The sequence below is a fragment of the Nicotiana tabacum genome, chromosome 10 (genome assembly GCF_000715075.1).
Source record: "Nicotiana tabacum cultivar K326 chromosome 10, ASM71507v2, whole genome shotgun sequence".
NCBI lineage: Eukaryota > Viridiplantae > Streptophyta > Magnoliopsida > Solanales > Solanaceae > Nicotiana > Nicotiana tabacum.
In genome coordinates this window covers 76130471-76157506 of record NC_134089.1, presented here as the reverse complement: position 1 = coordinate 76157506, position 27036 = coordinate 76130471, and the positions used below count along the sequence as shown (strand labels likewise).

The following is a 27036-nucleotide window of genomic DNA, read 5'->3' as shown; positions in this document are numbered from 1 at the left end:
TGTCAGTATCGATCCACAAAACTTTACTAGGCGTGCTCATGAATTGTAAAACCCTTAAATCCTAGAGCTCTGGTACCAACTATTTATGATCCAAAAATGCCACCAATGGTCATGATAGCACCTAACATACTTACTAGGCAATCTAGCACTAAAAAACAATAATAAAATCCAATTTTTAATAATTAACAGAGATATAATAAAGGTAATAATGTGGAATAAATCTCAAAACCAATATCATAAATATAAATGTCTAAGACAAGGTTTAAAATGCAACCACAATTGTCTAACAATGCCAAAACCCAGTGTCACAATGTCACAAGCATCTAACAAGAGTAAACAGTCTGAACTGAACAATAACATCTGTTTGAAAAGAAATAAATAGACAAAAATAGCTAAGTAGGGAAGGGGAATCCATGTGTTGTGGATCGGATCAAGTGAAGCAGCTCACCATGAAGTCTCCAAATAGTTCTCCTACTCTGCTAGAGGAATATTTGTAATACCAGCCTCAGAACCTGCACAAAAATATGCATAAGTATAATATGAGTACGAAAACAACGATACTCAGTAAGTATTAAGTCTAGCCTCGAAGAAGTAGTAGTGAGGAGTCGACTCCGACACTCACTAACAGTTCAAATAATTATATTAAAGCATAAATAAGATATAAAATACTGTTCTTAGTTTGCTAAACTTTTAATTGAAGGGAGAAATTTAGCTTACCCATCATGCTCATCCCAAACCCACTTCCTGTTAGTTTTGCTAACTCATTACACAAAGATCCATTAGTTGCACCAAAAATCCTAGCTTTAGACTTGGTATACATGGGAAAATTCAGACCGGGGGCTTAAGGGCCTAGATTTAGACTCATTATACACGTAAAAATCTCACATTCCCAGTGACATTTCATTTTCAGTGAACTCCCTATAATATTATCAAATCGGGTCACCATTTTATTAGAAGTGGTACCAAAAAATTTACAAATTACAAATTTATTATTCATCTTTTTTTTTCTTCATTTCACTCTAAATTGTACATGCAACTAGTTTTGAGAAAAAAACTATGGCGGCGTTGGCACCGGGTTCAACGTGTCCAATGCAAGACTGAGAAAGAAAAGCATGTTGTTGGCATTGAGTAAACAACCACTTCCGACCAAAAACAATAACTGAAATTTCAATGTAGGCCTTAAAAATATTTGTTTTGATTATTCCTATTATAAATGCTACGACAAGTAATAGTCAAAGTGATAACACTAATAATGGTATCGTTCAGTCACACGTACTGCTCCGGATCCTCCCCCTTCACCTTCTAGCTCTCGGTAGGCTACAATTAGGGTTTGTTTGTTAATTATTAGGTGCATGTGAAGTTGAACTTTGTGCGCATCTATTTTTACTAGTGAGATTTAGCTCGGGCTTACAGCTATTTAGTACATTGTTGTTAATGTTATTTTTAAATGTCACTCATCTCTGTACATGATTATAGAGAAAATGACTTAGACATATTATTGTATAAACAACTCATTATTCAAATGAAAACCGATTATTGTATAAACAACTCATTATTCAAATGAAAGCCGATTGACCATCTATCGCTAACACATTCCTACAAAAGAAAATAGTAGCAAGGTAGCTAAGGATATAGTAGCAAATCATTGATATCAAGGTACGAAGTCCTTAGAAAGCATGAATATTGTAGAAGCAATGAGTTTATTAATGGTGGCTCAAACCAAAGTAAAGTTATTATAATACAGGTCAGCAGCAAAAGAAAAGTTTAACTACATATTCTATATATCTACTTCTGTGGAAGTAAAAAGTTCATGAATAAACATTACCAAGGTAAACACCAGGGTTACTCAACTAATATATTTCTGAATGTTGTGCCCAGTAACCACCCGGTGTATAATAATATACAACTACAGTAAAACATTTTCAGATTCGCTACTCTGAAATGAACTAATGAAATTCTATCAGATTTACACCACTTTTTAAACATTCTGCCCTGCACCAAAAGGACAACAGAAAAACAACTAAATTTATAAAATTTTGCTGACGGGCTTCGCTTTGTCTTCAAAACATTTAAGATTTCTCTCTTTAATTTCCATATTGTACATCAAATGCAAGAAGGCATAGTCTTTGTCACACTATTCTCTTCTCCTCAAGTTGTAGAAGCGTAACATATAACTCCTTCTGTGAGTTTGGCATCGTCCACTTTAGATTAAATAAGTTCAAAAATATGTCTCAAACTTGTGAAGCCATCTTATAGTGCAAAAACAAGTTGGTTGTTTCCAGCGATATACTCTTTGCATATGTAACACCTATTGCATAAGTTGAAACGTCTTTTTAAATATATTATCTTGTGTTAAATAAGATTTGAGCGATGCTAAGCATGTGAAATAGGCCACTTTGTAAGGGCCCCTTTCTTTCCAGATTCGTCATTCTAACCATTTTGGAACATTCTCTCACCTCCCACATGAATTGTTTTGTAACAAGATCTCACAGAGAAGTTCACCTTTATTCCTAAGAATTCACCACACACACTCTCTCTTTTTCATTTGGGTCACCTTGATGTCCTAACACAAGCAAAACATGCTCCTTCGGGGGAGTAATCACACAATATAGCATCATGATCAAGAGCTCATCCACCTACTGAAGCATGGAGGAAAGAAATAGTATTTTCAGTATATTATGCCAAATTTTAAGCAGCACAACAACTAAGTTTATTAATGGCTATTAAGAAATCACTAACCTTGGAGAGGAGGCGCTAAGGACTCCAAAGTTCAATTTATATTGTAGAATTTTCTCCATAATAATAGGTTCAGTAATATTTTTTGCATTCACCATGATGATAGCACTCTGAAGCTCCTTTATTGTCCTTCATTACTGAAGGCATCCAATGGCTATACCGGCAATAGTCTCTCGAAGTTGGACAAATAGCATAAATGCTCTAATAAAAATACGGATGGAAACAAAACATCACAGTTGACAAAGACCTTATGGTAAGACATCACACACCACTTTTGAGCAGAGTAACAGTAAATGTACAAATCATCTATAAAATTCACATTTTATTTATGGTGTAGAAATCTGAGTAGGATTGTACTCAATAAGTCAGATTATCATATAATTTCCACTGCCAAAGTAACTAATTTGCCTGCCAGACTTGTTTTGTTCATAGTAGCAATAAGATCTCAGAAGTATACATACTTAGCGAAAAGAACAAAAAGATAAGTATATGTAACCGTTGAATAAAATACTATGAATTAGGCGGGATGACTTCATTATTAGCTTTAAATAAAATGTATGATCGTCTCGACATGATGCTATTGTCATATTTCTGCCCATCTATCTCAATCTAACCCTACTTCCATCTAAAATCCAACTGCATTATATATGCTCACGCTCAACTAATAGGCAAAGGTAATAAAATATTTATTGTCAACTTGATAACATTCTTTATAACTTTCAATTAACAAGGAATGCCTTTTTTTTTCTTAGCCAAGATATAGTTAGCCAATGTTCATGTTAGGTTTAAAATCTTTCACTTCAAATAGAAGTACAGATAACATTTAATCACACGTCTTCTTTCTGGGAAAGAGAAGTGCATCAAAAGAGATACAAGTTATATTTATTTAACTACTTGGGTTCTTCTTCAGTCATCAAAATTTGACACATGGTTCACTTTTCCTTTTCACCAACTCAACCAACCCTCATCCTCAGATATATCAAGACATCTCTAGACATTACAATCACAACTAATGCTTAATGGAAGGCCCACATAAACATTCTCAATTAAAACTCAATAAAATCATACACCAAAATAATGAAAAAAACAACATATTTCTAAAAAAGAATAGTGTGATTTAAATACTAATAACCATGAAGAATGTATTCTCCACTGCTTTGAGATTGTGCAGCTAGCGAATCGAACATCCATTTCAAGTCTTCCAGTTTCTTCTAAGTGAACACTCTACAAAGGAATATCAAATCCGTTTTGAGTTTAAATTGATCAAAAATATTCAAGTGGGTTACCAGTTGTAGTGTTATAGAGAAACAGTCATCTCTTAGCTAAAGCAAATTGCTGGTTCATGGAATGATTGAGATTGAATAATTCTACATGTCAATAATTGAGTTATGGAGTTTAAATCATTATTAACACAGATATGTTATGAGAAAATTATCAGTCTGCTTGCAAATCTTGAACAAATTTAAATATGTAACCTTGAAAATATAGGTAAGGATTTCTTGTTTCAAATTTGCAATGGTTCCAGTTAATTTGTCTTTGATATTGATATTTTTTCATTGCAATTTTTTCCAATAATCTACATAAAGGATCCAATGTTTGGCATATGTAGCAAAACCATATGGTAGAAGAATACTTCAAATTTTGAACAATAGAGCTTAAAACTTTCCTTGCAAAGTTACACCTAGTACCAACATGAGTTACTCATAAAAAAATTTAACTCACCTGATCAGTTGTCTCCATTCCCATTAACTTACAGCAGTAGTCTTTGTTGCCTGTACAATTCTTTTGGTTATGATATCCTGAAAGATAAGTAAAACTGAGGAAAACATATAACATATTTAGAAAGTCTTTTTTTAATAAATGGCAAACAGTTCATCTAAGGGAACTGATGAAGATACTAATTAAATTTAAAGCAGTTCACATTGAGTATAGCTGAATCAAAAAATAAAAACATAAGTGTCATTGCTAATAAACAACAAATCCTCCTCTTTTATCCGGGCTTGGGACCGGCTGTGTCACAGTATAACTTCAACACAGGCGGAGTTAAAAACATAATTTTTTCTAGAGGTGAGGATCATGCATATCAACTTTACATAGTTACAAAATCACAGAAATATGTGATAAACCTTTGTATTTTTAAATTTGTGAACACGAATGCTTTCACTGATTGGGTCTTGAAGAGTTTTACAATGTAAACATCCTTATCTGTATATTGCGCATAAAAAACCTATATCAGAAGAATAAAAGTGTTACAATGATTTGCAGGTAAATAAGCTAACTCTTATTTACGTCCTACCAAATTGCAGGAAAATTGTTTCAAGACCCAAAGAAAACATTAGAATACATAAGAAGAACAATTAGAAATGAAAGTTGTTGCTTCATTTTCTAAGAATAAGTGAATGAGGAGCAACAATCAGCAAGTTAAATATACACCACATAAGCAATATAAATAAGGAAGCTATAAGGTTATAGAAGGGCTTTTTGAATGATTTCCTTATACACTATGTTATATGTAGAATGGTCATCATCGTTATCTGTCGTAGGTGGTCGTATTAATATTTTTATACAGCTTGAACTCTTTGCTCTGGATAAAGTAACATATAATTGGCCATGAGAGAACACTGGTTCACGTAAATAAATTTCAACATAGTCTAATGTTTGTCCTTCTGCTTTATTTATCGTCATAGCAAAACACAAGCGTAGTGGGAATTGTGTTCTTTTAAATGGGATAGGTAGTTTCTCATCATCTGAAGATAATAACGGTATTCTAGGAATAAATACACGTGTATTCTTAAAATCACCACTCGCAATTTTAGCGCTTATCACACGACTCTTAAAATCACAGCATATCAGTCATGTACCGTTGCACAAACCTTCACAAGGATTTAAATTTTGCAGCAATATAACGGGACAATTTTCTTTCAAGATTAGTTTGTAAGGAGGTAGACCAACAGGGTTCAATGAATGTAGAAAATCCTCACACTGGCTTTGATCATTCGGTTCAATAGTCTCATCAGTGGCAACAAATGTCTTAGAATCTTTAGGAAATAGAGTTATAAGTCTATCATTCAATTCATCAACAAAGTCATTTTTTGTCGTCAAAATAACACGAGAGGTTAAAAAGGAAGAATCATGAAAAGACGTATGCAAATTGAGATATATTATGTCGAATAAGAGGTCCAACGATTCTTCTTCAGTAATATAAGGAACAATGAAAGATGTCGGAATTTCTATTTTGTCATCCGTGTTTATCTTTTCTGTTCCATTTCCAATTCGCATCAAATATTCATAAAAAGAGGGATTAGTGTTTGCACGCATGTTCTCTAATAATTGGAGTTTTTCAAGCTCATTCCATATTTCGGAGTTCAATATGCTTTGCCGAATGAAGTCTTCCTTCTTTCCACTTCGAACCACAGGAAGAGATTGTCTAAAATCTCCTCCAAATACAATAACGTTTCCACCAAAAAGAATATTTATTTCCATTATATCTTTTAGGAGAGAATCTAAAGCTTCAATCATATGCTTTTTTGCCATCGATACTTCATCCCATACAATCAATTGTGTATCGCGAATAAAAGATGCCAGTGAGCTCTGCTTGCTGATATTGCAAGAAAATTTTTCATCGATATTAATCGGAATTTTAAAACGTGAATGAGTTATTCGTCCTCCTGGCAGGTTCGAAGCTGCAATGCTAGAAGTTGTTGTTGCTCACGCTACAAATCCGGTATATCTCACAGTTGCTAATAAGGCACAATATAAGAATGTCTTACCACTTCCTCCAGGACCATCAATGAAAAATACTCCAGATTTATTGGCAAATACTCTCGAGAGAATTATGTCGTATGCTATTTTTTGTTCAGCATTTAATTTTCTATGTAACAATAAATCTTCATCGCTCACAATGATGTTTCTTTCGAAATACACTTCCTTTGCTTCATTTGCTATTTTTGAAGATGTGATTATTTCTGAAATAAGGTTGAACTCATTAATATCACGTCCCATAGAATGTAGTATGTCATTGATGTGATTCAAGATAGCAAGGTGGATATCCGTTGGCCTTATATTCGCTAGGTTCTTAAAGTCTTCGGACATTGAATCTTCAAACTGTTCCTATAGTTCTCTTGGATTATCAGGACTGCAGTATACTAATATTGTAGTAAATAAACGTCTTAAACTATATGGCATTTGATAACAAGCAGCCTCTGACATACATTCGACTAAGCTGTTATCACAATACAGCAATCCTCTTTTTTCTGTAGATTCTCTAAATGTGTCACAACATATTCCATTTACTGTCAGAAGATCTTTATATGATTTTAGTGCTCTCACATTCATTAGTAATAATCTAAGGTAATATCTTTCTCCTTCTGTTGGATGACACGTTTCAACGCGGTCGATAACATTACCTCGTTGTCGTCGGGTCCACATTTTATAGGTAGATGACCATACGAAGTATTGTGAAAAATCTTTATAGAATAATTTAAGTTGTTTAGCATCATTATTTGTTTCATTCATCAACAAAAAAATTGTCAACATCGTCTTCTTAAGCATAGGATTTTTCACGATACTGTCTATTGTGTCAGTTTTTTTAAAAGAGACAAACTGTAATCCGTCAAAAATGTAACTTGAGGTGATAAACACTTGGTGTCATTTCGCTAATAAGAAAGGCAAATAAGCGCCACAGAGCTTCTGGAGCTAACACCCATTTAGCAGATCGATACTCTTTTATCTCATCTATCTGTAAATTTGTGTTATCTTCGTGTAAGCCAAACAAAATTTTATCATGTCCTTTACAGATATATTTGTATATATATTTGACAACTTTAATATCTGAGCAAACCTCTACATTTATATGGCAATTGTATTTACAGAGCAGATAAGGATTGTACGGAACAACCCATGAGTTATCAAGAAATTATTTCCTAACTTTCACAGATTTACCAGTGTTTCATCTTCTATAAATTGGATATGAGTTCTTTCTTTTCGTTGTCTCATCAGCAAAGCTCTTCGGGTACTTAAATTTGCACTCATTTCTTTTCATACATGAATTTGTAGGATCCAAATGACCACAAGGACCATGCATCATGTGTTTAATACAAGCTTATGCAAGTAAGAGTTCATATCAGGATCAGGCACCTCAGCACTAACAAATTTGTCATAAGCCTCGGGCGTCAATAATTTGTAGTCATCAGTAAGTATAACAAGAAAATGAGCATGTGGAAGACTGCGTTTTTGGAATTCTATAGTGTACATAAAAGCTGCAACTTTTCCAAATATGTTTCTTTTTAATATATCTGTTTTCATCTCTTTTACTTTTGCTCTGAACACTCGACTAATTAAATCAGGCCTATTTTGAGTTTCATCTGTTGTGTGCAAATGTTCCTTTATTTCAGGCCAAGAGGGATTGCATGTCATGGTCAGAAATATATCAGGCTTTCCAAAATGTTGTACTAATGCAATAGCATCCATATAACACTGGCGCATATCTCTTAGACCTCCCGTAAAACTTGTCGGAAGAAAGTTTTGTTTTTCTATCTTAGAAGCTTCTCTTTCACCAAGTCTCAGGATATCCAGAAGTCCTTGTAATACATCAGCCCGAAATAAATCTTGGTTAAATGAGGCAAAATCTAATCTCTGAGTTTCTACTTTTATGAATTCATCAACAGAGTATTGTTAAAATAATCTGCCAGAATGTCAAACTCCGTTTTCCTCATTGTCTCTCATCTTCAGTTTGTAACAATAGTATTCACGACAAGAAACATTATTCCTTTTTCGTTTTCCTTTTTGCAAAACATCAGCTTCCATATCAAGTAGTCCATTAATTGAACACATGTTACAAAGGCTTGGAAGCTGCTCAGTCTCGTAGTATGCTCATTTTTTCAATTTATTCCTAGGCTGTAAGATTTTTGGGATACCACAATGCCGCCTATTTTGACCGTAAGGAAGTAAAAGCGAATATTGCAAAGGATCATATCAACCATAATAGTAATTTACTATTTGACTTTTGTTACTGCGAGTGTAAATTCGGATATGCGGTGAATAAATATTGTTGTTCGTTTCTTGTTCAAGCCATAATGCTGCTACTTCTGACACAGTTGGCAGATTATATACTCTCTGATCTAAGCCAGAACCACATCTCAATGCTATGTAAAAGTTTGATAATTACAGAATATGTATCAGAGATTTCAAGAAGATACAGTAAGGATTTATCTTTAGTATATCCATTAGCTTCGCAATGATCGACTGTCGAAGTATACCCGAGGAAGCCATTCGATTCAATATTTCTGTGTTCTCATCATAAAAATACAACTGTAAATTTCTTGGTTGTCGATTTGTTGGAATCCAATCATTTATGAAGTGATACATTTGACCCTGTACCCTAAATGTGTAAATTCTGTGGTTCTTTTTGCTAGTACTTTGTCATAGTTCACCCCAAGTGAAGTGAAAAGCAAACATATTATTATACAGTCTAATGTAGGTACGAAAATGTTCACATTCTTCAGTATTGCCTAAGTAGAGATTTAATAATTCATTGGGCATTTCTTATGACGTCAACTTAACCGAACCATTACTACAGCAAAATCCTGCTGATTCATATTCAAACCTTTTAGCTCCACAATATTTATAGTTTGGTACAGTTTTCAAAATGGTTGTGTTACTGGGCAACTGTTTGAAATTCCAACAACCTATTATCTTTCATCTATAACCTGTGTATATAAGTTGTTGGATATCATACAAGTATTGAGAAAAGATATATGGCTAATGTTGTTAAAAGAGTACCAAGACAAACCTTTTTTTATGACAATGGATGCCGCAGGATCACGCCGTTCATCGAGTGAATTTGATGAGGAACCTAATATGCAAATCATTATAAATGATATACGAAATATTTCAAGTGAACTAAAATTGAAACTGCATTTTAATAGTTACTAACCATATTCGAATACAGAAAGGGAGCCAATTATATTCTTCCCTTTGTTAGAACAAACTGTTGTGCCGTCCGCGCAAGATTTATCGGCTACATAGAAGTGAACGCATGTTAACATTAACAATACATATGTAGCTAAAATCCCAAAAAAAACATCCAAAATTCTATATACATAAGAGTTATATTTCTTTTCCTAACCTTTTTCACCAAGGCAACATGATTCCCCTATTGTTAGTATTCTCTGTCTAGGTCACTCAGCAACAGCTTCAGAAGATGATGCTACTTCAGTATGTTTAACCAAGAGACCTTGGCTTGTCGACTCAATATTTTTTGATCGTTGTTGTGATAAAAGCATTTCTTTTTTATCCGCTGACTCATTTGCATACACATCATGTCTCTTGAGCTTTATTTAAGAAGCTCTTTCTGCTGAGTAATGTCGCTTCCTCTTCTGAAAGAGACAGCTTGGCGCCGTGGCTTTTTTATCGATAGGCATCTGTATTTGAATAACCTATACATTTTTAACATGACATCTCTAATACAAATCAAAAGGTAATTAATCTGACCATCAATAATGAGCGAAAATGTATTGTAAATTGCATTGCAAAATGAAGAAAGTAAAAAAGAACACAAATATACCTAAAGACAATATATAAGCAGAGACCCAGAGCAGACAACGTAAAATTAAATATTGGAACATTCCTACAATATATGAAACCCATCACTTTAGGTGAGCCTCTAATATACCTAATGTTTTATTAGTTTTTCTTTTTCTTCCTGTTTGGTGTATGTGTAATTAACCACCAAGTTGATCGTTTAGGAAGGCAAAAATTAATTATAACAAAATATATGCCAAAATAGTTTATAAATTATGGAAACAACAGAAGAATCAGTCTAAAATACACACAGGCCGTAACTCTCATAGAGATATATCAAAACCCAAAAAAAAATATTTATCACCAAATAAACTGATAGAAAACAAAACAAGAAGCGCAGAAGTTGAAACAAAAGGAACAGGACAGATTGAATAGAGAAGGAAGCAAAAATATTATTGTCATCATCAAAACACTGCAAGGCCCCATATGTGCATATCGCTAGTAATTGGCATATCTATGTTAAAGATAATGGTGCATCGGCCACGCTCAAATCCTACGTCTGCCTCTGATTGACTTATATTTTATAACACATACAAAAGCTGGTACCAAACATCCTATCAGCCTCATCAAACTCAGTCTTGGAATGCTAAGCTCTATGATCCAGTAAAACTTGATACAGAACAGAAATTGTCACTGAATTTGTGCCATAAGTAAATGACTTAATCATGAGGAGTTTATTAGTGGGACATAATGAAACTTGCTTAAGGTCCCATATTAGGAGGTCATTCATTCAAATGATCATTCCAAAAGAAGAAATAATCGATCACTAGGTCCCGAGCAATTCTACTTTCTTTCCATTATCCAACGCTCATGCATCCCCTTTCTCTAATACAGAAGTTCAAGAAATGGGTAGAAGAAAGTGATAAAATAAAACATGAAACTAATTACTTTAAAAGGTATTCTATTTCTGATTATACTCAGGAATTAATGCTTTCTGCTACAAAATCATGTTCTAGTGCTTAATTATGTGTATTTGTAATTCCTTCATGATTTGTCTACTTGTAATATTGGACGTTAAATTAACTTATGTAGCTTCTAACTAATGAAAATGACACAAAACTTGGTTCTCTTTAAATGCATTGTGAGATCTCGAGGGCGGGGCAGGATATAAGCTATGGATTCGGTCGAACCTAGTAGCTTTTGGCCCGAGCCTTGTATATATATTAAAATATCTCTTATTAAATATATATAAATACTGAATTCTGAACCCAATATCAGAAATAGTCAATGTTGTTTAGTGACACTTCGAACCAATAATCTTCAAATCTTTGGTTACCTCTGTCCATACTACCGATGCTTAAGCTACGTTTCTGAACAGGCTTTTTCTTCTAAGAAAAAGCAGATTGTATATAGTTTGTCAAATTTACTCACTAATACCTCTAATATTCAACAATCACTTAATTTTTGGTAATAGACAGAAAAATAAGATTTTAATGTGATTGGCATGGTAAGTGAAATTCATAGGGTAAAATCCTTTGAACTTGAGCAAATATGTAAACTTAAATCATTGTTACTTTTACGCTACTTTCAGATTCAATTCAAACTTGGAAAAAAGAAAGTAAATTGAGATCTTACAATTTTGAAAATACAATAATTCATAATCCCATCTAACTCTAGAATAGAAATCAGTGCGATTAGATCACTACAAAAGATTTGCTAAATGACCGAAATAAATTACCTTGATCAACATTTCATCTTCTTCAAAATACATAATATTCATAAGTTTACTAACTAAATATTAAAAATTCATATTCTAAACAACTATACTTTAGTGGGTGAAAGAGAAACGTACCAGTAATTTGGCCGGAGGGTCAGAGATCGAACAAAGAAACAAAGGTATTCGATGATATTTACTACCAGCGAAAAACATAGAGTACAGGCGAAGAGAAAAGCAGAGTAAACAATTAGATAGAAATTGAAGCGGTCACTTGTCCTTCTCAACCTCAAGTTGTAGGCAGATTTCACGTGCAGGTCTTTGTAGAGTCAACACGTATTAAAATTGTGCTACATGAAATGACTAAAAAGGACCTTGGTCGGCAAGCTGGCAAGACAACGCCCAGCTGCTTCCAAGGCTCTTCTGTATATTAAGAACTTCTTTTTTTCGGAGTAATATTTGAATATTGGTAAATTTGTGATTGATGAGTTGTTCTGAACTTGGTATGAGAGATATATAATATTTTGGGTTAAGGTAAAAATAGAATGACACAACGTATAATAATATGTAATTCCAAAGGTTGAATATATAAATTCTTATGTATGCATTTTTCATAGAAGATGTAACGACCCGGCCGGTCATTTTGAGAATTAATATTTTGATCCCCAATTAACTATTTTTTCCGTGTCTTTTCTACTATTGTGAATTGTCGGGATGGTTCATTTTGAGTTTCGCTGTGTTTTGAGACACTTAGTCCCTAAATGAGAGTTTATCTCTTAGAATTTGGACCGTAGTCAGAGTAGTGTAAAGACGGCTCCGAAATGGAATTCTGTCAATTTCGTTAGCTCTGTTGGATAATTTCGGGCTTAAGGGCATGTCCGGATTGTGTTTTGGAGGTCCGTAGCTTATTTAGGCTTGAAATGGTAAAAGTTGAATTTTTGGAGTTTCGGGCCGATAGTGGAATTTTTTATATCTGGGTCGGAATCCAATTTTAGAAGTTGGAATAGATCCATAGTGGTGAATATGACTTGTGTGTAAAATTTAGAATCAATCGGACATGGTTTGGTTGGTTTCGGCATCGGTTGTAGAATTTTGAGATTTCAAGTTCATTAAGTTTGGATTGGAGGGTGATTCGTGATATTAGCGTTGTTTGATGTGATTTGAGGGCTCGACTAAGTTCTTATGATGTTTTAGGATTAGTTGGTATATTTGATTGAGGTCCCGGGGGCCTCGGGTGAGTTTCAGATGCTTAATGGATTGAATTGGGACTTAGGCATTGGCTGAAGATTTGCTGCACCTGTTGTTTTCGCACCTGCGAATTTTGGACCGTAGGTGTGGTTGGGGGACTCAGATACGGCCCAGTGACCGCATATGCAGCCCCAGCCCGGATAAGTGACCTTCGCACCTGCATTGATATTTTTGCAGGTTCGGGACCGTAGATACGGCCCCATGAGCGCAGATGCGAAAATCGCTGGGCAAAAAAGAGGATTTCGAGGCTTTGAAATTTCATAACACAAAATTTGATTTGGAGCTTAGTAGGAGGCGATTTCTCGAGGGATTTTGAAGGAAAGCTATTGGGTAACTAATCCTAACTCTAATTTGGTCATAATACATTAATCAATTGTTGTATTCGTCATCTAATTAAGGAATTTGAGGGTGGAAGTTTGAAAATGGGGGGAAAAGTTTCCCAATTGAAAATCTGAAGTTTGAATGGGAATTAAACATCGGATTTGGATGATTTTTATACGAGTGAACTCATGAGTGAATGGGTGTACCTAATTTATGGCTTTTACCCGATTCCGAGACGTGAGCCGGAGAGAAATTTTGGGCGTTTTCCTATTTTCTTGTCTTAGCTTTGAATTTACTAGCTAAATTAGTTACTTGTAGCTATATTCACGTTATGTAATTGATTTGATTTGATTAAATTTGGGCCACTCATAATTGGATACTCGTGGCAAGAGCGTGATTTCGGATTGATTTTGAGCTTGGTTTGAGGCAAGTGGCTTGCCTAACCTTGTGTGGGGGAAATCCCCTTAGGATTTGGTACTGATTGTTATATGAATGTCGTGCACGTGAGATGACTAGTGCGTGCACGGGCTATTTGTGGAAAAACCCTATTTTTATTAAGTAAATACCTATGTTTTCTTTAATTTAGCAGTACTATCATATGTAGCTATCTTGTTTAGCTAGGAAAGCATGCTTATGTGCTTTAACTATCTTATCTGCTTTAACTGCCTACCTGGATTCTGTGTAGCATGTTTAGAGTAAGAATTTCTTGTCTTCTTGATACGCGCTTAATTAGAACTATAGGCTTTCCTTATTGAACTGTTGCTTATATTGAATGAGTTGTGTAGTTACTTTGGACTACGGAATGATATTCCGGGAGATCCCCCTGTATATTTAAGTTTGGGACTACGAGACAGTATCTTGGGAGATTCCCTCGTACTGGATATTTACTTTGGGACTATGGAACGGTATTACGGGAGATCCCCCTTCACATTTATGATTTGGACTACGGGACGGTATCTCGTGAGATTCTCTGTACATTTACGTTTGGGACTACGGGACGGTATCCCGAGAAATCCCTTATTGCTATCTCTGTGTACTGAATTGATGTTTCTGTGATTTCATTTTTCATTGACTGATAGTCTTTACTGCGATATTTCATACTATTTTACCTTATTATATATATAAACAAGTAGGACCCTGACATGATCTCGCCACTACTCGACTGAGGTTAGGCTTGGCACTTATTGGGTACCGTTGTAGTGTACTCATGCCCTTTCCTGCACATGTTTTTGTGTGTGCAGATCCAAGTACCTCTTCACAGCCATATTTTCAGTGAGGCGAGGTGATCTTAAAGACTTTGAGGTATATCTTCCGCGTCCGCAAACCTAGAAGTCCTTCTCTATTCTCCCTTAAGTTATAGATTTTGTTACACCTCGTAAGTTTAACAACATTGAAACTGTTTTACATATGTATTTGATATGGTATTTTGAGTGGAACATTTTCGTAAAAAAATGGTTTTGTAAAATATGATTTTATATAGTTATTAATATTACTACTTTCAATTATACACATAATATAAGAAAGTTTATGAGATTTTCTTTATTGTAAAGATGGAAATTATTTTTCACAAGAAAAATAGATTAGCGTGACTACTAAATGGTATATTTGTTTAACACTAACTCAAAATTAATTTTGTATTTTGTGTCTTAATAGATAAATTTTCTAGTAATAGAAATTTTCACAAGAACTTTCATAATTCATATCAATGACAACATGTGTTAGACATGCCACAACCTATTCTCACTTCCAAAAATAACCTACCCTAGCTAGATATTCATATTAAACGTTATACAGTTTAACTCCATCTAAATGTTTTGAAAAAAATTAATTGAGTTGTGTTCGAATTGTATTTCACTAATCATAATTTGTCCGACCATTCTTCAACATCAATCGGTTCGAAACTCTAAATTTCATCAGTCCAAAATTTACTTACCACTCCTAAGGAAATTATTCATATATGGAAGATTTAAGAAGTGTTAAGAAATTAAGAGTACGAATTTTTTTACTTTTTATATGAGATTAAGAAAATTATAAGTTGAGAAAATATATGTATTTTTACATGGATGTTTTAATGAAATAATAGTGTATGTATTAATTTATATGGTACCACATGACTATGATAGTAAAGTATATTATAGTAAGGTGTATAAAGTGTATTAAAAGTGAGTAACATTTTAAGTAATTTGAGATAATTTTTAATTATGCGGATAATTGGTAATTATCCAAAACATTTTGGATAAAAACAAAACGTGGCAACTTTTGCCTTAAACACATTATGACTCTTACAATTATTACATAGGTGGCAATATTAGAGATGTGAGTTCGGCAAAGATTTAATAACGTGAGTCATACATTCACTTTGAAGAAAGAAAAGCTTTGTACTTTCAAATGAACGGAAGCCACCCTTTTAATAGAGCCAAAATATAAACTTTGGTCATTAAAGAGTTGCTCATCTCTCAGGGAAACCACTTCAGTTAGCCTGTTAAATTTAAGGAGCAGCTCTTCTGCTAGAGTTTTCTCTCTTATGAACATGACCTGTTACTCTACCTACTCCAATAATGATTCTTTTCCCTGAGGAGGTCTCGCGGACCGATAATGGCAGCCAAGAAAAGATCTGAAGGTAGGGATTTTAATATGATATTGCTGGAAATTATGTTTTTTTTAGTATAAAAATGGGTTGAGGTTATTGTAGTTACTAGTCACTTCGGTCATTGCTGACAAGCTGCAGCGTTGTAAGCTGACTGGCCTGCTTGATATTGTCCAGTGGTCCGAGTATGTTAAAGTTATCCCTTCTTTCTTTTGGCATGATTCAAGTAACAATACGTAAACGTAATGCTATTCCATAAGTGGTTCTACTCTTAACAGTTAAGGATGTCTAGGTTATTCATTCCTGTAGAATGATATTCAAGCATGTCTAAGCCTTTTCCTAAGTCTCTATTAAAGTATTTGATAAAGGTGTTAATGTTTATACTATTCTGAAAACACTTCGTACCAATAGTTTTTTTCTCTTAATGATCCAACAATTTGAGATATAAAAAAAGGTTACGGCGTTATACGCATCATCACCTGATCAGCTGATATACGTTGATAATTTTGGCCATAGTGGCTGAGATGATATGATGGTATGCCTTTAGAGGCTTGATGAGATTATGTACGTACAGACCTATGCATTGCATGACATTTACACGCATATACATGACATTATAAATATTTCGTGATTTACGGAGCTATCCAGACTTACAAGTTTAGTCATTTACCCCATGTTTCTTCGATGTCCTTTAAATACGACATGAACAAAATAAAGCTAGCAGGCTCATCGATCCTTTGGAGCATTCTTTTGGTGTAAGCCTTTAAGATTTCACTATTAATAAACTAAGATCAGAATATCTCATGAATTTATTTAAACAGAAATCTCCTATGGTACATAATTAGAGATGGCACGTCAATTCACCCAAGAGAACGTCTTATAAATTTACTTAAAGAGAGAATTTTGTAGGTGTTCCCCAATATTACTATTATATGATATTTTCTAACCACCCTTTCAACATTCTAATAAAAGACTCAGAAGATTACTTGCTTCAAGACTAATGAAAATAAAGAAAAAGGTACTCTATTTATTAGGAAGAGTTCTTTCTCTATTATTAAGTGTTTTGTGGCCAACTCTTCCATAGTTTTGACTTTTGTGCATAGCTTATAAATCTCTTTACTTCTACATGGATTTCTATGCATTTGAAAGATTTTTTTTTGCGTCTCAGTTATGTACAATCTCTCTATTAATCTTCATATCAATTTCCTATGGAACATATGCGAGTTACTAACCATTTGTAAATTATTCTGTTCTTAGGTTTTTACATACTCAGTACAGTATTCGTATTGACGTCCTTTTTTTGGGGACACTGCATTCATGTTTGCAGGTATAAATAATCAGTTTGACGAGCCCTCATAGCAGACGAGATTGGCATTTAGCGAATGATCGGTAAGACTCCACCTCATTCGGAGTGCAGCCGAGTCTATGAGTCATCGTGTCAGAATTTTGCTACGGACTTATGGGTAGGCCGGTACCCTATCCTATTTGATGCCAAATAATCTTAGAGGCTTTGTAGACCCAGGTTTATTATATACAGTATGTCAGAGGCCTTGTTGGCCCATATGTATTCATGTCTTACGAACAATGGTTCATCGATATAACATTTTCTCACTTACAATTGTATATTATGAGTTGTGGCCATGTTGGCCCGTGATAGTTATAAAAGGAAAGAATAAGTTACAGAGTGGTTCGCTCGGGCCACACGGCACCGGGTGCCAGTCACGCCTCCCTAGGTTCGGGGCATGACACTTCCTATTTTTCTTGGTTGCTAGATGTCTGGAGTTTAGAAACACTATGTATTTCTGTAGCTTGTGATTCATGATATTTCGGGTTTTGGGAGTACTTATGTTCAGTTCGAGAGTGTTTATTGTATATGCCGAGAGGCATTTTAAACTTCTTCCATAGATTTACCTGTTAAATTGTTAGCTTTCATGTTTTCGTTTCATTTCCACAATTTGTTAGGCTTACCTAGTCGTAGAGACTAGGTGCCGTCACGACAGTTCACTGAGGGAGAACTAGGGTAATGACAAGTTGGTATCAGAGCTCTAGGTTCATAGGATTCGTGAGTCACAAGCCGGTTTATTAGAGTCTTGCGGATCGGTACGGAGACGTCTGTACTTATCTTCGAGAGGCTATATAACTGCTAGGAAAACTCCACTTCATTTTATTCCTTATCGTGCGAGATTATTAACTTCGAGATTCTAAACTTTTGTCTTCTATTCTCTCACAGATGGTGAGGACACGTGCTACCGGAGATGACCAGGCACCCACGCCCCCTACTAGAGCCACCAGAACAGATGCCAAGGACGCGCATGTGGTACAGCCAGAGCACCCGCTTGAGCTGCCACAGAGGAGCCACCAGCAGCTCCAGCCAGAACCCAGGCACCTGATACGCCTATTGTTGCTACTACTCCAGCTCTCTAGGAGACCCTTGCACAGTTCATGAGCATGTACAATACTTTAGATCAGTCAGGGTTGATTCTCCTTCTTGCAGCCACATCTTAGGCTGGGGGAGGAGCACAGACTCCCGCCGCCCGCACTCCAGAGTAGCGGTTCAGGTTGATCAGATCCCAGAGGTCATACCGGAACCGCCTGTAGTCCCAGCTCGGCCCAAGGGTAGGCCAGCAGTTTCAGAGGAGGAGCAGCGGAGGCTTGAGAGGTACAATAAGTACGACCCTCCTACATTCAGTGGTCTAGCATCAGAGGATGCTCAGGGATTTCTAGAGGAGTGCCATTGTATCCTGCGCACTATGGCTATAGTAGAGTCGAGTGGGGCTTCTTTCACTGCCTTCCAGCTTCAAGGGGCAGCCTATCAATGGTGGCATACTTTAGAGTTGGACAGTCCGGCTGAGGCAGCTTCCCTTACATGGACCCAGTTTTCGGATATGTTTTTGAGGGAGTATGTTCCTTAGAGCCTCAAAGACGCATGGCACGTGGAGTTTGAGCATTTACGCCAGGGTACTATGATTGTTTCGGAGTATGCTGTCTGTTTCATTGACTTGGCTAGACATGCACCGGCCTTGGTTCCTACAGTTCGTCAGTTTATTGAGGGGTTCATTCCCAGCATCAAGTCTAGCATGGACCGGGAGTTAGAGATAGATATCTCCTATCAGTAGGTGGTGAGTATTGCTAGGAGAGTAGCGGGCATGCTTGCTCGGGATAGGGAGGAGAGAGAGGCCAAGAGGTCTCAAGAGTCGAGCCATTATTCTGGTGCCTGTGCCCCAGCTACAGTTCGTCATGGTAGGGGTTATGTGAGTCGCCCCGTTCATTCAGCTCTTCTAGCAGCCAGTGGTATTCCAACTCCTCCTACGCCTCAGGAGCCTTATTATGCACCTCCATTATCTAGTGCGCCTCCTGCACGGGGTGCTTTCAGTGATCAGTCCAACAGACCTGGCCCGAGCTAGTCACAACCGCCATGCCCTCCCAAAGCTTGTTTTGAATGTGGCAACACACGCCATATGGTGAGGGATTGCCCTAGACTTAAGAGGGGTGCACCTCCACAGACTTCTCAGCCACAACGTGCTCCCCAGGGTTTCCAGGCTATGATCACAACACTAGTTGTTACACCACCTGCTCATTCAGCTAGAGGGGAGGTCGGGGAGGTAGAGATCGCCCTAGAGGGGGAGGCCAGGCCAGATACCATGTCCTTCATGCCTGTACAGAGGTTGTTGCCTCCGATTCTATCATAATAGGTATTGTTCGGGTCTATCATAGAGATGCATCGGTTCTATTCGATCTAGGCTCCACTTATTCCTATGTGTCCTCTTATTTTGCCCTGCATTTGGGCGTATCTCGGGATTCTTTGAGTTCCCCTATTTATGTTTCTACTCTAGTGGGGGATTCTCTTGTTGTGGACCGCATTTATCGGTCGTATTTGATTGCTCTTAGTGGTTTTAAGACCAGAACCGATTTATTGTTGCTCAACATGGTAAATTTTGATGTTATCTTGGGCATGGATTGGTTGTCGCTCCATTATGCTATTCTTGATTGTCACTCCAAGACCATGACGCTAGCTATGCCAGGTGTACCGCGATTAGAGTTGATGGGTCCTTTAGATTACACTCCCAGTAGAGTTATTTCATTTCTTAAGCTTAGCGAATGGTTGAGAAGAGGTGTGATGCATACCTAGTGTATGTGAGAGATATTAGTATTTATACCCCTATAGTTGATTCAGTCCCAGTAGTGCGGGATTTCCCTGATGTGTTTCTAGTTGATCTTTCGGGCATGCCGCCAGACAGAGATATTGATTTTGGCATTGATTTGTTGCCAAGCACTCGACCTATCTCTATTCCTCCTTATCGGATGGCTTCTCCTGAGTTGAAGGAGTTGAAGGAACAGTTATAGGAATTACTTGATAAGGGCTTTATTTGGCCCAATGTGTCACCTTGGAGTGCTCCTATTTTGTTTGTGAGGAAAAAAGATGGTTCTATGCGTATGTGAATTGATTATCGCCAGTTGAACAAAGTTACAGTGAAGAACTGATATCATTTGCCTCATATTGATGACATGTTTGATTAGTTATAGGGTGCTCAAGTGTTTTCTAAGATTGACTTGCGTTCAGGTTATCATCAGTTGAAGATTCGGGAGCCAGATATCCCGAAGACTGCTTTCAGGACTTGGTATGGCCATTATGAGTTCCTTGTTATGTCATTTGGGCTGACCAATACCCGAGCAGCATTTATGCATTTGATGCACAGTGTATTCCAGCCATATCTTGACTTGTTCATCATTGTCTTTATTGATGACAATTTGTTGTACTCTCGGAGTCGGGAAGATCATGAGCAGCACCTAAGGACAGTGCTTCAGAGCTTGAGAGAAAAGAAATTATATGCGAAGTTCTCAAAATGTGAGTTCTGGTTGGATTCCATGGCATTTTTGGGCCACATAGTATCGAGTGAAGGGATCAAGGTGGATCCGAAGAAAGTGAAAGCAGTGCAGAGTTATCCCAGACCATCCTCAGCTACAGAGATCCGTAGTTTTCTTGGTTTGGCGGGTTATTACCGTCGATTTGTTGAGGGATTCTCATCTATTGCTGCACCTATGACCAGGCTGACCCAGAAGGCTGCTCCGTTCAGGTGGACGGAAGAATGTGAGGAGAGCTTTCAGAAGCTCAAGATAGCTTTAACTACAGCCCAGTATTGATATTGCCTATAGGTTCGGGGTCTTATACTATCTATTGTGATGCCTTGAGGATTGGCCTTGGAGCGGTATTGATGCAGGACAGTATGGTGATTTCCTATGCGTCCAAATAGTTGAAGGTGCATGAGAAGAATTATCATGATCTCGAGTTAGCAGCTATTGTCCACGCCTTGAAGATTTGGCGTCATTATTTGTACGATGTTCCTTGTGAGATCTATACTGATCACTGGAGTTTGCAGCATATGTTCAAGTAGAAGGACCTTAATTTGCATCAGAGGGGGTAGTTAGAGCTGCTTAAGGATTATTATATCACTATTTTGTACCACCCGGGGAAGGACAATGTGGTAGCCGATGCCTTGAGTCACCGGGCGGAGAGTTTGGAGAGTTTGGCTTATCTATCAGTAGCAAAGAGGCCCATGGCGATAGATGTTTAGGCCTTAGCCAACCAGTTTGTGAGATTGGATATTTCGGAGTCTAGTCGGGTCCTAGCTTGTGTGGTTTCTCGGTCTTCCTTGTTTGATTGTATTAGAGAGCGCCAGTAAGATGACCCTCATTTGTTTGTCCTCAAGGACAAGGTTCTGCATAATGATACCAAAGATGTGACCATTGGTGACGACGGTGTATTGAGGATGTAGGGTGGGATATGTGTGACCAATATTGATGGACTTTAGGAGTTGATTGTAGATGAGGCCCACAGTTCGCGGTATTCTGTCTATCCGGGTGCCACAAAGATGTACCAGGATTTGAGGCAACATTATTGGTGGAGGAGGATGAAGAAAGATATAGTTGGGTTTGTAGCTTGGTGTCTCAATTGTCAGCAGGTGAAATATGAGCATCAGAGACTGGGTGGCTTGCTTCAACAGATAGAGATTCAGGAGTGGAAGTGGTAGCGGATCACCGTGGATTTCGTAATTGGACTCCCACAGACTTTGGAAGTTCGATGTTATTTGGGTGATTGTGGATCGGCTGACCAAGTCCGTGCACTTCATTCCTGTGTGTATTACTTATTCTTCAAAGTGGTTTACGGAGATTTATATCCGAAAAATTGTTCGTTTGCATGGTATTCCAGTTTCCATCATTTCAGATAGAGGTACTCAGTTTACATCACGGTTCTGGAGAGCCATTCAGCATGAGTTAGGTACTCGGGTAGAGTTGAGCACAACATTTCACCCCTAGACGGATGGACAATCTGAGCGCACTATTCAGATTCTTGAGGATATGCTCTGTGCGTGTGTGATGGAGTTTGGAGGTTCTTGGGATCAGTCCTTACCACTTGCGGAGTTTGCCTACAACAACAGTTATCAGTCCACCATTCAGATGGCACCGTATGAAGCTCTGTATGGTAAGCGGTGTAGATCCCCAGTGGTTTGGTCTAAGCTGAGCGAGGCTAGATAATTAGACACAGACTTGGTTCAGGACGCTTTGGAGAAGGTTAAGGTGATTCAAGATAGACTTCGCACAGTCCAGATAGAAGAGTTATGCGGACCGGAATGTTAGCGATGTTTCATTTGTTGATACCCAATTTTTCCCTATATATTTTTAATATGCAAAATAACTTCAAAATAGCATATAAATGCATACATAAGCATGTCCAAATGTTTTACTATTTTTTCCATAATCTTAAAAGGATTTAACCAATTTATTCCCCTTTTTCATCCTAAAAATCCCAATAAGTATTTCCAAAATTATTATTTTTTGATGATTCATTTATTGGATTCTTATATTTATGCCAATGACTAAGGTAATTTTTATATATTTTTACAATTTTATTTAGTATTGTTTAAGCTAAATGGCATATAATTGCAATATTAGCCCTTTTAAGGTTTAATCAGGTTTTACATTTATAAAATGGTATCCTGTATTTTTAAATTGTCAATTATATATTATAAATCATTTTAGTGCTTTCAATTTGTTTTCTGAAATTTATTTTACTATATTTTATACATTAAAAGGGAAAAGTGGGTTTTAGCCCAAATTGGTTTTCAATTATAACCCAACTCAGGCCCCAATTTCCCCAGCCCAAATTCAATTTTAACCCGACCCCTAACCAATTAAACCAACCCAACCCGGATTCCCCACCTACCATTTTAAATCACCCTAAATGACCCCTTACCCTAACTCATTTCCCACCACCCGCCGCCTCTGAATCCCTTCCCTCTCAATTCTCTCTGCAACCTCACATGAACCCTAGCCGCCACCATCTAATTCCACCCTAATCCACCTCAATCCCTACCTAATCCATGGCTTCCCATGGTCGATTAAAATGTATACCGACTTCCGACATCTTCTGGTGGCCCGTTTGTGTGATTTCATGGCCAGACCTCGAAGAAATCTAAAGTCTTTCTCACCTTTTCTGGGTTCTCTGAAACCCTAGCTTTAAGGTCTTTTAATTTTCTTTCAGATCTATCTTAGATCTGTACTTATTACGAACTTCTTAAGTGTTTTCTTGAAGATTCTTCGATTTTCTTTCAAAATGACTCTTCATTTTTCAACGATTAGGGTTTCTCTTAACTTCTTTTAAAGATCTCATCTCTGATTTTTGGTGTTGTTTTACGATTTTACTATGTTCAAACAACATGTTTATGCTTTCCTTCTACTTGATTCAACATGTTGAAAACCCTAGGTCCTTTTGGTCTTATCCGAGTTCTGAAACTGTTTGTTTAAATGTGTACTTGTTTGATTAAGTTCTTTGTTTCTAACTCTATTTTCCTTGTTTGACTTGTCTGACTCTCAGTTCTTATCACCTCTTAAACCAGGCTACTGTTGAAGCCCTAATTTCTTAAAAGGTTCGCCTCACTTGTTACTGTGAGACCTTTACTTGCTTCCGACTCTCTTACATGTTACTATGTTCTTCTTCACTGTTGATTCTATGTGACTACTTGACCTACTTGACTACTGTGCTTCTAATTTTTTTTCTTACTACTGAATCCTAGCTTACCCCTACTGCTACGGTATGTTTGTGTTGCTTCTTTTTTGTCAACATGTTTGACCCTGCATGCATGTTCATTCCTTGCTATTTATATGTTGAGGTGCAGAATCATGACCCTTTCTTGATTGATTCTGACTCCCTCAATCTTACGACTTATTGCAAAGGGTTCCCTTATAAACCCTAATTTGCTACTCATTTGTTTAAAATTAATTGATTCCTTTCCTTTACCGTGATGTTTGATCTTGCTGAATCCTTTCCCAAAACTGAGCATATTTTGTACTTAGTCTTAATTATTTACTTCATACTTTTACTGCCCCCTTATATGGCAATAATCAATATGTCCCAAACTGATTTCTTTCCTTAATCAAACCTGCCAGTATCCATTAAGCAATGATTCCTTAATTAAAGGGAATCACTTGTGTTAATTGATTCCGATTGTGATTATTTCCATGTTTGTGTTAAGACTTTACTTATTACCTTATTCTTCACTTGTTTTCCTATAAATACCCACACTCTCTTCTTTCAAAAACACAAACAATTTGAGTTCAGAACACACACTTATACTCAAAAACTCTCTCTTTCTTTGCTGCTACTTGTTCTGCTGCTTTGTCTAGCCTGCTGAAAGCCAAGGCTAGACTGTGGAATCTTGCTTGCTTTACCTTTCTACACTTTGTTTCTCTACTGGTATGTCCTAGTTAATTTTCAAGCCTCAACAACAACATGCTTTCTTTAGTTGCCTCAGTTTCTTATTCTTGCCTACTTCTGCTCATGTTTTTGCATTCAACTCACATTATTAGCATGTTGTAATGTGTTCCCTTCCCCTTTTAGACTAATGCTTCCCTATGTGTGTACTCTGGCAGTCACTCGTTGTATACTTGCTGCCTTATGAATCCCAAACCCTCATATCCCCTCTATGTGTTTGTGTTCCTTTGGCTGGTTTGTGGCCATGCCAGCATCAGCTATTGCTGTGCATGACCAAACCAGGCCCTTGCTGGGTTCATGTGCTTACAGACAATGTATCCCCAAAACCCCTTGACCCCTTTGTGTGACTACTGATTCTGTGTGTCTTTTGTTCATTACCCCAACTGATTTCAAACACGTCTGCTACTGATTGCTTTCCAATGGACTTGCCAGACCAGTTTTAAACAAACTCTTTTTCAATTATGTTCTGCACTTCCACTATATTTCTAGAACCTAGGTTCTGACCCTCTTCTATGAGCCTTGCCTTGGGACCCTTGAACTCCCTATAAACTTGGACACATAAGGGCTGGTCCTTCCACACTGCACTCATTTCTGTCTGGTTATGCAAACCTAGATGTAAGCACTGCCCGTGATCCCATGAGGTCCTTAGGGAACTTTAACACACCCAGGTTTGAGAAAGGCTTTGAAATTCTGGCACTGAAGTGGTTCATTACATAAGTCAGAGAGGAAGTCAAGATCAGGCTTTCCTTTGGTTGTAATTTTCTTATTTCTGCACTTCTTTTGTAATTCAATCATTTGGGCTATAATAATCTGTAAAACGATATTGGGGCTGGCTAGTGAAAAGTGGTCGGGTGATTATGCATGCTTTAGGTATTAGAAGGGTAGATAACATGTCTATAGGGTGTATTTCAATATGATCTATTAGAAAACATGCCTATAGGATCTGTTTTGGTTTAATAAAATTCTGCATGAAACTATGTATCAATGGCCTTTTGATAGAAATCAGGCCTATAGGAACTTCGCTTTGATCAAATAAATCCTGCCTACTCCACTTTATGTCCAATTAGATACCATGCCTATAGAACTAAAGTCAGTTTTTAATAATTAGATGTCATGCCTTTAGGATTTAAATCAGTTGTAATAGAGATCATGCCTATAGGGTCTAAAACCAGTTTAGTTAAAATCAGTTTGACTCGTGCCTGTCTGAATCAGATTAAATAACCTACTCTCTTCGTGTTAATCAATCTCATTAGAAAGCATGTCTATAGGATCAAAATCGCATGTTTAAAATTAACCATTGCTCCACTGCATTCTTAATCAGTATAGATATCATGCTTATAGGACATCACTACTACGCCTAGGCAAGCCTTAGGTAACTATTTAAATAAAACTAGAACTGCCTTTGTTAATTACCAACTGTTATAACCAGCAGGCAGGCCTGATTCAGACTTCTTTTATAAGTTATATAATGAATCGTGTTCTAACTCAAAATCTGCTTTAAGATCTTATAATTCAGACCTTAAGTGTGTTTAAGTCGTGCTATTTATGTGCTTTATTTGCGGAGTTATACATGAGCCTTATAACTACTTACATGAGGGGATGCAGTCCTATGTGTTTTTGTATGTCGCCTAGCCTTTTTGCCTTTAAACCTAAGAGTTAGCCTAAAATCCTCCCTTTTATAGGAATAGTAGTCCTAAATTCCTCCGCGACTGATAGGAGTGGGACGGGTAATAGCATGCAATAGAGGTCGAGACCAATCCGCACTTTAATACCTTAACGGGATGGGAAGGGTAGATATGGATATGATGACTGGTGCGTTAATACCATGTGTATCCCCTCTTTTGAGGAGTGTCATACCGGGTATTGCATTGAGGTGATCCATATTATAAACAAACCTAGAACCCCATTTACCTTTTACAAGCATGTTTAGCTTATAACTCTTTCAAAACCTTGCCTTTCAATAATTGTTTTCAAATACTTGTGTGTTTAACTTAAATCCCCTCTTACTTGAGCCTTTATTTTTTTACTTGCTAATTGCACAAATTCACAAAAGAACTATTTGGCCGGGAACCACACTAGTGGATCCTGAAGGGTGCCTAACACCTTTCCCTTGGGATAAATTCAAGCTCTTACCCAATC

At 36.8% G+C, this 27036-nt stretch overlaps 2 long non-coding RNA genes across 7 annotated transcripts; one reads left to right on the top strand and one right to left on the bottom strand.

Moving 5' to 3' along the window:
- Positions 1 to 1739: 1739 nt before the first annotated feature.
- Positions 1740 to 12279, bottom strand: LOC107821179 (uncharacterized). 6 transcript variants are annotated; one of them, XR_001656082.2, is made up of 7 exons: positions 12110 to 12279; positions 9863 to 10157; positions 9671 to 9754; positions 9527 to 9589; positions 4459 to 4552; positions 2740 to 3960; positions 1740 to 2639 (listed from the first exon to the last, which is right to left on the bottom strand). It is a non-coding gene; the product is annotated as an uncharacterized LOC107821179 (long non-coding RNA). The 6 variants fall into 6 exon arrangements; XR_001656081.2 differs by having other exon boundaries at positions 4459 to 4535; XR_001656084.2 differs by having other exon boundaries at positions 1740 to 2636; positions 4459 to 4535.
- Positions 12280 to 15853: 3574 nt separating this feature from the next.
- On the top strand, positions 15854 to 18023 carry LOC142164679 (uncharacterized). Its single transcript, XR_012695557.1, has 2 exons — positions 15854 to 16160; positions 17455 to 18023. It is a non-coding gene; the product is annotated as an uncharacterized LOC142164679 (long non-coding RNA).
- Positions 18024 to 27036: the final 9013 nt, after the last annotated feature.